We start from the raw sequence: 12,122 nt of genomic DNA on the forward strand, positions 1-12,122 counted from the left end.
TTTTTTAGTTTATGTAGGGAAAGAAAGTTGATACGTTCTCATCAGAACAAAACCAAGAAGATGGCATAGAAATAGTCTTTGAGGGAGAGAGAAAAGAGAGCTATCGAGAGCTGGGGGGCCGGCGTTTGGTTTGGTCGACGCTTACGTTGGTGAAAGTCAAGTCGTGCGAAAGTGAGGTCGAAACCGCGGGCGTTTTATTGAATATTCAGTTATTCATTTCTTCGCCAAATAGAATACTCAGTTATTCACGTTCTCACAATTTTTTCTTCCCCCCAAGAAAAATATTCAAGTTGTGAAAGAGCAATCAATGACTCTAAAAAATAAAAATAAAATGTAATGAGCAAGAAATATTATCTGGGGACTGTTTATTATTACAACTAACAGCTTTTTTTTTTATATAATTATTATCTGAATGTCCTGTAATTTTTCTGGAAAAGTTGGCATCAAGTTTTCATTTATCATGGCCTCAATCAAATTAAAACACAAATTAAAATATAGTTTTTCAAATGTCTTGCCAATGTTCTCACTTGTGTGATGTAATATATTCAACTTATCATTTTTATTTTCCACTATCACATATAAAATGTCAATGTTAGATTCTTGATCCTTAATCTAAACGTTTTGTTACAAGTTGTTAGAGTTATATAACTTATATTGACAAATTCCATTTGTGTTTAATTTGTTACAAGTTGTTAATTAGTGTTATATATATAACTTATATTGATAAATTCCAAGTGCCTACATAAGTGTCAACGAGGGTTGTTGTGCATGTAATTTAGGTAAAAGCACGTGCAACGAGCTGCTTGAAGATGTTGAAGATCTAGAAACTTGCTCAAGCAATTATTAAAGTCAGTCAGAACTTAATTCGCAAGCTAGATTATGGGAACCAACAATCCTAGCTTACTCGAAGACTAATTAAATCTCAACTTTCACCTAGGAAAAATCTCTAACTTGCATAATTATTATAATAAATTAAGTTAGAAAGAGGGGTGGAAATGTCTTTACAAATTACTTAATTTTATTTTTTAAGAAATAATTACAATATTTTGCTAGAGCGTAAACTAATTTATATATTAATTGCACTTTCATTTTGCACTTTCACGTACGTAAGTGTAAAGACCCGCTCATAACCCTTCTTGCGTTGAAATGTAGGTTTCTTGGAACGCTGGAGTACGTCACAAAATGACGTGTGGAATAAAAACCGAGAATGCTGAATACAATTTTCACAAAATGATGTTATCAATAAGAGTTAGTGGAATAAATGAAGATCAAGTGTTTTACCCTTTCAAATCTAAACCACTTGTAGGAAGTTCTTCAAAAGAGTAGATTCTTTGCCAAAAAATACTGTGGCACGAAATAAATGAGAGTATGGGTGGGAAAATTAAAATCAGGATATATAATCATAATTCAGTGCAATGTTATGTCATGATTTTTTATTGAATAAATATTTTAATCAACTGTTGAATTACATCCATGCAACCCATTCCAAGTTGAATTCTCAATATATTAAAATAATATAAAAATTTATGTAGGTAAAGAGTTATACTAGCTTTGACTTGAATTAATTAAGTTACAATTGATGCAACCCGGCCTTTCCAGTATTATACTAATCCATAACTTTTAATTTATATAGGATTAACATTTTGAAATTTTAACAACTCCTAATTTTATGTTAATCAGGTATTATATATTTACTATCTCATACACAAACTTAAGTTTTATATATAACTAGCATGATGCTCGTGTGATGCACGGTTTAATCAAAATTTATATGTAAATAATTTTTTTATTAATTTACTTAAAATAAATAATAAAAATAAATGAATATTTTACTTTTAAGTTACATAATGAATGCATATTGTGTGAAACTAAGATTTCATAATATGCATATATATATAAAATGACTTTCAATAATACATTGAACTTTAAGGTTCGTGGGTTTCAGTTAGCTCAACTGGTAAAATCTCTAATGGTTGTATAAGAGATCTGGGGTTTAATCCCCGTCTACACCAAAAACTGATTGAGGTTTTAGTTTGATAATAAAAAACTATCATCAAGATCGAACGCCATAAGTTGAAACTCTCTTAAAAAAAAAAAAACTTTAAGGCTCAATTAATCACATATATTTAAATGGAAACTCTTGAATTTAATAATTAAAAACTATCTGAAACAATAATTGAAATAATGTTTAAGTGAAACCTCAATTCAATAATTAAGAACAATCTAAACTATTAAACATTTAAAAATTTGAAGTAGAGAGAGACTCACATGAGAATTTAATTTTTGCCCTTGAAAACATGGAAGAAGGCATTGAAACTCGAGTGAGTTTCACCCTACCAAGTTTAGGTCTTGTGCGTTGCATGCTACATGTGTGTATATGCATGAAAAATGATCTAAATTTAACATTTATTGTAGAAAATAAGTGGAGTAGTCTTACCCCTGTCTAGGTAATTCTTATTATAGTTCATTTGTGCAGCGTGTAAATATGTATGAAAAATTATCTGAATTTAACATATATTGTAGAAAAAATGTGGTGTAGTCTTACCTCTATCTAGCTAATTCTTATTATAATTCCTTCGTGTGGCGTGTGGATATCTATGAAAAATGATTTGAATTTAACATATATTGTAGAAAAGAGGTGGCGTAGTCTTATCCTTGTCTAGAAATTTTTTTTTTATTAATTTACTTAAAATAAATAATAAAAATAAATGAATATTTTACTTTTAAGTTACATAATAAATGCATGTTGTGTGAAACTAAGGTATCATATATAATATGCACATATATATATATATTTATATTTATATAAAATTGAATGGAAGATGGTAGAGGTACCTAATATATATATATATATATATATATATATAAAATAATTTTTTAATAATACATTGAACTTTAAGGCTCAATTAATCACATATATTTAAATGGAAAATTCTTGAATTTAATAATTAAAAACTATTTGAAACAATAAATGAAATAATGTTTAAGTGAAACTTCAATTCAATAATTAAGAACAATCTAAATTATTAAACATTTAAAAATTTGAAGTAGAGAGAGACTCACATGAGAATTTAATTTTTGTCCTTGAAAGCATGGAAGAAGGCATTGAAACTCATGTGAGTTTCACCCTACCAAGTTTAAGTTTAAACTTAAAGTTTAAGTCTTGTGCATTGCATGCTACATGTGTGTGTATATGCATGAAAATTTATCTAAATTTAATATTTATTGTAGAAAAGAGGTAGAGTAGTCTTACCCTTGTTTAGTTAATTCTTATTATAATTTCTTTGTGTAGCATGTGAATATGCATGAAAAATTATCTGAATTTAACATATATTGTACAAAAGAGGTGGTGTAGTCTTACTTCTATCTTGCTAATTCTTACTATAATTCCTTTGTATAGCATGTGAATATGCATGAAAAATGATCTGAATTTAATATATATTGTAGAAAAGAGGTAGTGTAGTTTTATCCCTGTTTAGCTAATTCTTGTTATAGTCCATTTGTTTTGCAAGGAGGTAGAAAACCCCTCTTTTATATATAAAGTTAGCGTTAATATATAATAGCTAAGATATTAATCTTTAGAAGTGGTATTTCATACGGATTAGTATTTCAATTGTGGGTTTTGGTAGTTAGAAGTTAGCGCATAGTAGTTAATAATTAGAAAATTACTTTACAATTTTTTTAAACCAACCCCTTAAAAAAGTTTTAGAAGAGTTTAAATCACGTTAATAAATTATCTCTCTATTCATTTTTTTTAATCATGTTAAAAAAAGTTACTAATAAAATTATTATTAGTAAACATTTCTTAGCTTTATCTATTTAGCTCTGATGCCAAATTTATATAAACTCTTTTATTTTATTTTATTTCTTTTTTTCCGAAGAATATAACACAACCAAAAACCTATAAACAATAATTTACATACAATATAAAGAATATAATCAAAATTATTCATAATTTAAAATTAAGAAATTAACACAAATTATAAATTAAGATATAAATTTATAAAAACAATAAAGAATAAACCTGTTTATTTTCTCTACCACTTTGAGAGCGTGTTTTATTTTTATTTTTATTTTTTTACACGTAGTAATATAATTTAAATAGAAAAAAGGATTAGATGAAGAGTTTGAATTGTAATCAAATTAAAATTTTTTATCAACTTATAAATTATAATAATAAAAGGATTAGATGAAGAGTTTGGATTGTAATTAAATTAAGATTTTTATCAATTTAGAAATTATAGGAGAAGAAGATAAGTACAAAAAAATTATATTAATTTTTTTAAAATTCTAAAAAAATTTCTGCAATTTAGTGCAGACACTTGGCGCAACTACAGCTTCTATACCTAACTTTTATTATATGGTATATGATTTTCAAAGTAGAAAAATCTTGAAATTTAAATATTTTAGGATTAGGTAGTTACTAATCTTCGATCACCTTGATCTTTTGCAAATATAAAAGGTATAAAAAGATAATATATTTTTATTATTGATTAGTCAAAATATTATGTTTGATGAAAAAAAATAGAGTGATATAAGTATAACATCACATAGAATTATGTGGAATATAGTTGACACACACACATATATATATACACATATTATTAAACCAAAGAATTGAAGCTGGAACCTACGCTAGAGTAGTTGAAAATTTAGAGAGATAATGCTAAAGTAGTTGACTTCTCTATTTGCTTATTGGTTTCTCGTATGCATGCATGTATAGGTTAAAGCATTCCCAGTGGCAATTGCAAATGGAAAATGTAGGGGAAAAGTATAATCAGGGCAAAAAAAGGTCTTGGCAACCAGACTTGTAAAATGCCAGAATTGCATATTTTTTTTGCAATTGTGCTACAGTGCCATCCTAAATGTAGGATGGCACTGTAGCACAATTGTAAAAATTATAGTATATTTTACTTGATAAAGTGGAAGAGAGATGAGAGAAAAGAGAGAGGGAGAGTCGTTTTGGAATATATTATATTATTTTAGTGAGTAGAATATGAAAATAAATTTTGGGATATCGGGTGTGTTGTAAAATGATATGGTATAATTGATAAAGTAGTTTTTTGAGATGGTAAAATAGGATAGGATACAATTTTCCATTGCAAATGCTCTTAGGTAGGAGAGAGGTCATCTTATTTAATTATCCACACAAACCAAATCAAATTCTAATGAATGTAGCCAGTCATTACAATGCCAAAATTTTGTGTACACAGTTTTCACATACAAAGTCAAAGTATTTTGTTCATCATATATGGACTTTTAAAACTATGAAATTGATATCTATCATTGGCCCACTAATGAATTTTCTCCCCCTCAATTTTTGACTTTGAATGTTAGAAAACTTCGTTAATTAAAGGGTTTGACTTACCTAGCTTCATTGCTTTTTTAATTTGATGTCTTCTTTTGTTTCAAAAATACAATGACAAATGGTAGTGAGTTTAATCTCCATATTTTATTTAGTTAGTGGGTGATGTGATAGTTTTTAATTAGAACAAAAGAAAATTTCAGTTAAAAAAGTATTGGAGGTAAGTCAAACTCTTGATTAAATAGGGGTATACAATTGTATCATGACAAACTTGCCAGCACATCTTAAATTGCATGTGTGCCAGGTAAACAACATATATTAAACTTAATTCAAAGATAAACAAAGCATAATCTTCAACCCTAGTTGTCTACTAGGTTCCTTGTATTTCAAGTCGTGCCAAAAGTCTAACCCTGAAGACTTCCTGATTAATAGAGACAAAGCCAGGGGGAGGTAATGGCTCCCTCTGACTTTCAGAATTTTCCATTAGAGGTAGGATAAATTCACAATTCAAACAAAAAATATACTAATTGGCCCTCCTTGAAATTTTAGAGTTTGAACTTCTCAAAATTTAAAATTTAATTTTATCACAAAAGAAAAAAAAAAATAGACCTTAAATTTTTTATAATTGATCTCTAAAACTTTTGAACCAGTCCATAATTAGTATAAAAACAACATACCCAAAAAAGAATGCAAAATAAAAAGGCCCTAATAACCCAAAAAAAACTCTTCATTTACAAATCCATAATAGTAATACCTAGTATAGAAGAAAAAAATGAAAAAGAAAAGGAAAAGGAAAAGGAAAAGTAAAAACTCAAATGTCTCTCATGGATGCTGTGCACTCCAGCCCCAATCGTGTCGCCAGTGGCCATGTTGCCTCTATGCCTTGAGTAGCAGTAGCCACAGCCACGATCAACGGAACAAGGCAATTCACAAACATATGTCTCTCTATTTGCTGTACTCAACAACTTTACCAGTTTAAGTTTGCAATAGTAGTGTTAATGGTTTTTCATTTGTGTGCATTGTGATTTGTGTTGCATTGTGATATGTGCCAAACAAAAGGTTTGGATTTGTGCTATAGTGTGAGTGGCTTGTGGATTTGTGTCGTGTGATATTTTAAGTTTAAATCTATTATATACGTTTGGATTTGTGCTGATAGTGCTATGTGAGTTATAGATTTAATTGTGGTGATTTTTATTTTTATTTTGTTTAGGCTAAATTAATAGTGTGGAATTGTAGAGATAAAAGTGATGCTTCTATTGGCTCTATCTCTCTTTTCTCTCTGGACTGTATGGTTCTAGTTCTCCCTCTCGCCACATGTTTTGGCCATTCCACTAGCGTACGCTCGAGTTTCCTGGCTGCCTTGTGAGCTATAGTTCCATTGTCAGCCCATCAACACCTCTTCATGGGTCTTTCACCTCCCCTTTGTGGGTTTCATTGCCTTAGGAGTGGATTCTTTTTCCCTGTGTAGGTCTAGTACTGTCACTGGTTGGATTCCCAGTGGCTAATCTCAACCATCTACAGCATCTGTGGAGATTTTGTGTTGACAGTATGGGTGGTTGAAGCTGCCAGAAGTATCTTTTTGTGGGAAGAATTTCCGGCAAGTGTAGGCACCTTTAGATCTGGTGTGATTCGACCAAGGGTGGCTTCTCCATGCCGGTGTTAATTGCTTTTGTTGAGTAAAGTCATCTTAGTTGAGGATCTAAGGAACGCAGCAGTGAGTAGTTTATTTGATTTAGTATTTTTCCAATTTTGATTATCGGGGTTTAGATTTTGGGTCTTTCCCTTTTATTTGGTTTGCTTGCTTCTCTGTTTGTACCCCTGAAACTTTCTATTCCCTTTAGGATGAGTTGTTTAAGTTGGAACTGCAGTCGTATTGGCAATCAATGGACAGTTCAAGTGCTAATTGATATGGTAAGAATGGAGAGGCCAGACATGGTGTTTCTCATGGAGACACTAGTGGAAGAATCCAAGTTGGAACAAATTCGAGTTAAATTATGCTATGATAACAAACTTGTATGCCCAAGGGATGGCCACAATGGAGGACTTGCTCTCTTTTGAAAAACACCTTTCCTCTTGCCATCAATAACTACTCAAAGAATCATATTGACGCTACCATCCAGTGCTCGAAGAAAGGTCATTGGAGACTTACGGGTTTCTATGGACACTCGGAAACTTGCAAGCGTCAAGAATCATGGGAATTTTTAAGGCACTTGCGTAGAGATATGGATGAGGCATGGGTATGCCTTGGAGATTTTAATGAAATACTAAGCATTGATGAGAAGTTGGGGGGGGGGGGGTGTCAGAGGTCGGAAAGACAAATTCAATAGTTCAGGGATGCCTTGGATGATTGTGGATTAAAGGACTTGGGATACAGAGGTCCAAAATTTACTTGGTTCAGAAGGAATGGCGAAGAAGTGGGCATATTTGAAAGACTTGATCGTGGGGTTGCAAACCCAGCGTGGATAAATACCTTTCATGAAGGGTATATACAACATTTAACAGTGGCTTCCTTGGATCATAGGCCAATTATTTTGAGAACAAAAAATAGAGACAAAAAGAGGAATTGTTCGTTTCGGTTTGAATCGATGTGGGTGGGCTTAGAAGGGTGTGAAGCTGCTGTTAGAAATTCATGGGATGAGGAGGAAAGAGATGGAGATATGGAAAATCTTTTTGAGCGTATTCAGTTATGTGCTCAGGATTTAGGAGAATGGAGCAAAAGGGACTTTGGAGAGATTACCAATCTTCTGCAGGAAAAGAAAAGGAAGTTACATAAGCTTGGAGAGGAACCTTGAATTGAGGCCATTGTCCAACAAGAGGCTGACTTGAGAAGAGAAGTAAATGTGCTCTTGGTAAAAGAAGAAAATATGTGGCATTAGAGATCCAGAATTAATTGGCTACAAAGTGGGGATCAAAACACTAAATTCTTCCACACTCACGCTTCAAGGAGAAAGAGGGGCAACTAGATTCAAGGAATTGAAGATAATGATGAAGTATAGCATGAAGATGTAGATAAAATTGAGGATGTGGCTGTACAATATTTCACAAATCTTTTCACATCAACGAGACCACAACTAGGTGAATAGTCTCTCAAAGAACTACACAAAATCATTATTGACGACATGAACAAGGAACTTTCACAGGAGTTCACGACAGAGGAGGTTTACCTTGCTTTGAGACACATGGCTCCCCTAAAGGCCCTCAGGCCAGATGGTATGCTTGCACTCTTTTATCATTCATTTTGGCATATTATTGGGTCTCATGTTCTTAATGCTGTTTTTTCTTGCCTAAACTCATGTAAAATACCAGAAAGCATAAACCATACTTTCATTACCTTATTTCCAAAAGTCTCAAGCCCTAAAAGAATGTTTGATTTTCGTCCCATTAGTTTATGTAATGTTATATATAAAATCATGTCTAAAGTGATAGCTAATAGACTAAAACCCATTCTATCTAAAATCATATCTGAAACTCAAAGTGCATTTGCTCTTGGTAGATTGATTATTGATAATGTTTTGGTGGCGTTTGAAACACTTCATTACATGAAAACTAGATGTGAGGGTAGAAAGGGCTTTATGGCTATAAAACTTGACATGAGTAAGGCATACGATAGAGTTGAATGAGAAAAATGGGTTTTGAGGAAAAATGGATCTCTTTGATTATGCAATGTATATCTTCAGTTTCATATTCTGTTCTTATTAATGGTGAACCTTGTGGTTCTATTCACCTGGAGAGAGATTTGCATCAAGGCGACCCTCTCTCCCCATATCTTTTTCTTATTTGTGCAGAAGGTCTATTAGCTAAATTGAAAGAAGCAGAGTTGGTAGGAAAAATCACAGGTGTGGCCATAAGTTGGGGAGGTCCCAAGATCACAAACCTTTGTTTTGCAGATGACAGTCTTCTCCTCTGCCGGGCAAACATTGAGGAGTGTAGAAATATTCAACAAATCCTGTAGAAATATGAAGTAGAGTCGGGGCAAAAATTGAACCAAGACAAGACTACTATTTGTTTTAGCAAAAATGTGGAGGAAGATACCAAGAATGCCATACAGGCGAGTCTTAGCATTCCAAAGATAAAAGAGTTCGAAAAATATCTTAGCATGCCTTCTTTTGTGGGGAGGAATAAACAAGCTTCCTCTAGCAACATAAAGGAGAGGGTGTGGCAAGTGATACAAGGGTGGGGTGAAAAACTGCTGTCATAGGCTGGCAAGGAAATTCTAATCAAGGCAGTCGCACAAGCAATTCCCACGTATGTGATAAGCTGTTTTCAGCTACCCACCTCCCTTTGCAAGGAACTAGAGATCATGATAAGGAAGTTTTGGTGGGGTGTTGATGATAGGAGGCACAAGATCCACTAAGTAAATTGGGAGAGACTTTGTAAACCGAAATTTGGAGGCGGTATGGGCATTAGAAACATTAAAAAGTTCAATGAAACTCTCCTAGCAAAGCAATATTGGAGACTATTAAACAACAACAGCACTTTGGCTTACTAAGTATTCCAACACCGCTTCTTTAAGGATGGGAATATTCTCAATCTAAATGACCAGGCTAAGGGGTCATATGCTTGGAATAGTATAAACGGCGTTAAACGTATAATAGAGATGGGCAGCAAGTGGCGGATTGGGAGAGGTAATAACGTGAAAATTTGGGTAGATCCATGGCTGCCAAACTCACACACACACAAGGTCCAATCCCCAGTTAGTCAATTACCTCATGATGCTAAAGTTGAAGAGCTCATTGATTGGGAGAACATGAGATGGAGAAATGATTTAATTGACCAAATTTTTTGGCATGAGGAAGTTACTCTTATTAAAAAATTCTCATTGAATGATCAAAAACCACCTGACCGCTTGATTTGGGCTGAATCGAAGGATGGCAAATACACAGTCCGTAGTGCCTATTGAAGGGTACATGCAAGGGAGGAAGCTAATCAACCAAGTAGCTCATGCATCAAAGAGAATAATATTTGGTGTAAGATATGGAAGCTAAACATCCCTTCAAAGATCAAGCACTTCCTATGGAGAGCACTAATTAACTCACTGCCCACTAAGATGAACTTAAAGAAATGGGGAGTACAAGTTTGGGAAATTTGTGATAGATGTGGTGCAGACAAAGAGGACACAAACCATATCCTATGACTTTGTCCTTCAGTAAGGGTTGTGTGGGAAAGCAGCCCAATTTGGAGCTTGTTTTGCAATTCTCAGCACTAGAATTTCGAGGAGGTGACAAATTTTATTTTCCAATTAGATCAACCAAAGTTACAGGAGCTATTCGCAATCCTAGCTTGGTCTTTATGGTTTTGCCGAAACAAAATAAGAGTGAATGAGCTTGGTAAAGTCACTCATGATGTGGTTTCTTGGGCCAACAACTTCAGACTTGAATTTCAATCCACGAAGGAAGGAATGAAAGTTGCTAGACCAAAGGAAAATTTGAAATGGGTACCACCCCTTCAAGGTTGGTTCAAAGCTAATGTTGATGGAGCTATCTTCAAAGAGACTAATAAAGCAGGCATAGGTGTCGTGGTGCGTGACAGTCAAGGATGGGTGCTGGCTACTTTGTCAGAGAAAGTGGAAGGTGTGCAAGATGCAGAGGTCATTGAGGCATTGGCTATTCGGCGGGCTATCAGGTTTGCAATTGAAACTAGATTTAATTGTGTTATAATTGAGAGTGACTCACTCTTGGTGGTTAAAACTGTCCAAGATACTGACGAAATTACTTGTCATATTGGAAGCATCATAGATGACGTGAAGCATTTGTCAAAGGCCATGAAAAGCTGTGAATTCCATCACACAAAGAGGGAGGCAAACCAGGTTGCTCACACTTTGGCCCGCAATGCTATTCATGTTGACACAGAGATGGCGTGGCTTGAAGAGATTCCTCCTTGCGTGTTTGATGTAATTCGAATGGATGCTGTGTAATTGCTATGTTTTGCTTGTTTCTCTTTTGTTTGTTCTATGGATCTGGTTCTCAAAAAAAAAAAAAAAAAGTGATGCTTCTTTCCTATATGTATATACTTGTTAAAAATAATAGATTATTTGAAAAATTAAGCTCAAAATCAATTATAAAAAATTGCAATACTATAAAAGAATGTATGAAACAGCTTTGTTAGGTCAAATTTAATTTATCAATTAATGTACTTTCTTTTGAATAAATTATTTGTTTGTACTTAAGAATTTTGTTATATTTAGTTTGACCCCCTGAAAAAAGTTTTTGGCTCCGCCACTATCCTAATAGCTATTAAGAATAGTTAGAGCCGCACAACCTGGATCTGAGATTGATGCAACTGGAATCCTTCATGATACAACTTATTAATTTCTTGCCGTCTAAATGAACCATGACACCATTATTGCCCATTCCATTATTTCACTGCAGGTCAAAGACTCCATTTCTCCTACTATTAGAGACTGGAAGAAATCTTCTTTCATTTGTGTTAGATATATTATGGCCCAAATGACCCAAACTATTAAGAATTTTAAGGTTCCAGATTCTTTTGCACACTGCCCGATTCTATCTATATATAATTGGAATTTCCTTCTCCAGTTGCACAGTTATCTCCTCTAGCACATAATTTGTAAGCTGACTTCACTTTGAATCATGTCGATTTGGTCTCTATCCATAGAACCTGATCCTTGGAGCTGAGTTGGTCCAGTAGAATGTTTTTTTATTTTTTATTTTTTTATTATCTCGGTGAGGTCATGCTCATAAAATCCAGGATTTGGATCGGGTGTTATATCCTATGGATTGCACTTGGTGCAATTTCCCTCATCCCCCTCAATTTTTTATTTTATTTTATTTATTTTTTTTTTCTGCCTATGTCTAGC

This window comes from Quercus lobata, chromosome 6 (assembly GCF_001633185.2).
Source record: "Quercus lobata isolate SW786 chromosome 6, ValleyOak3.0 Primary Assembly, whole genome shotgun sequence".
NCBI lineage: Eukaryota > Viridiplantae > Streptophyta > Magnoliopsida > Fagales > Fagaceae > Quercus > Quercus lobata.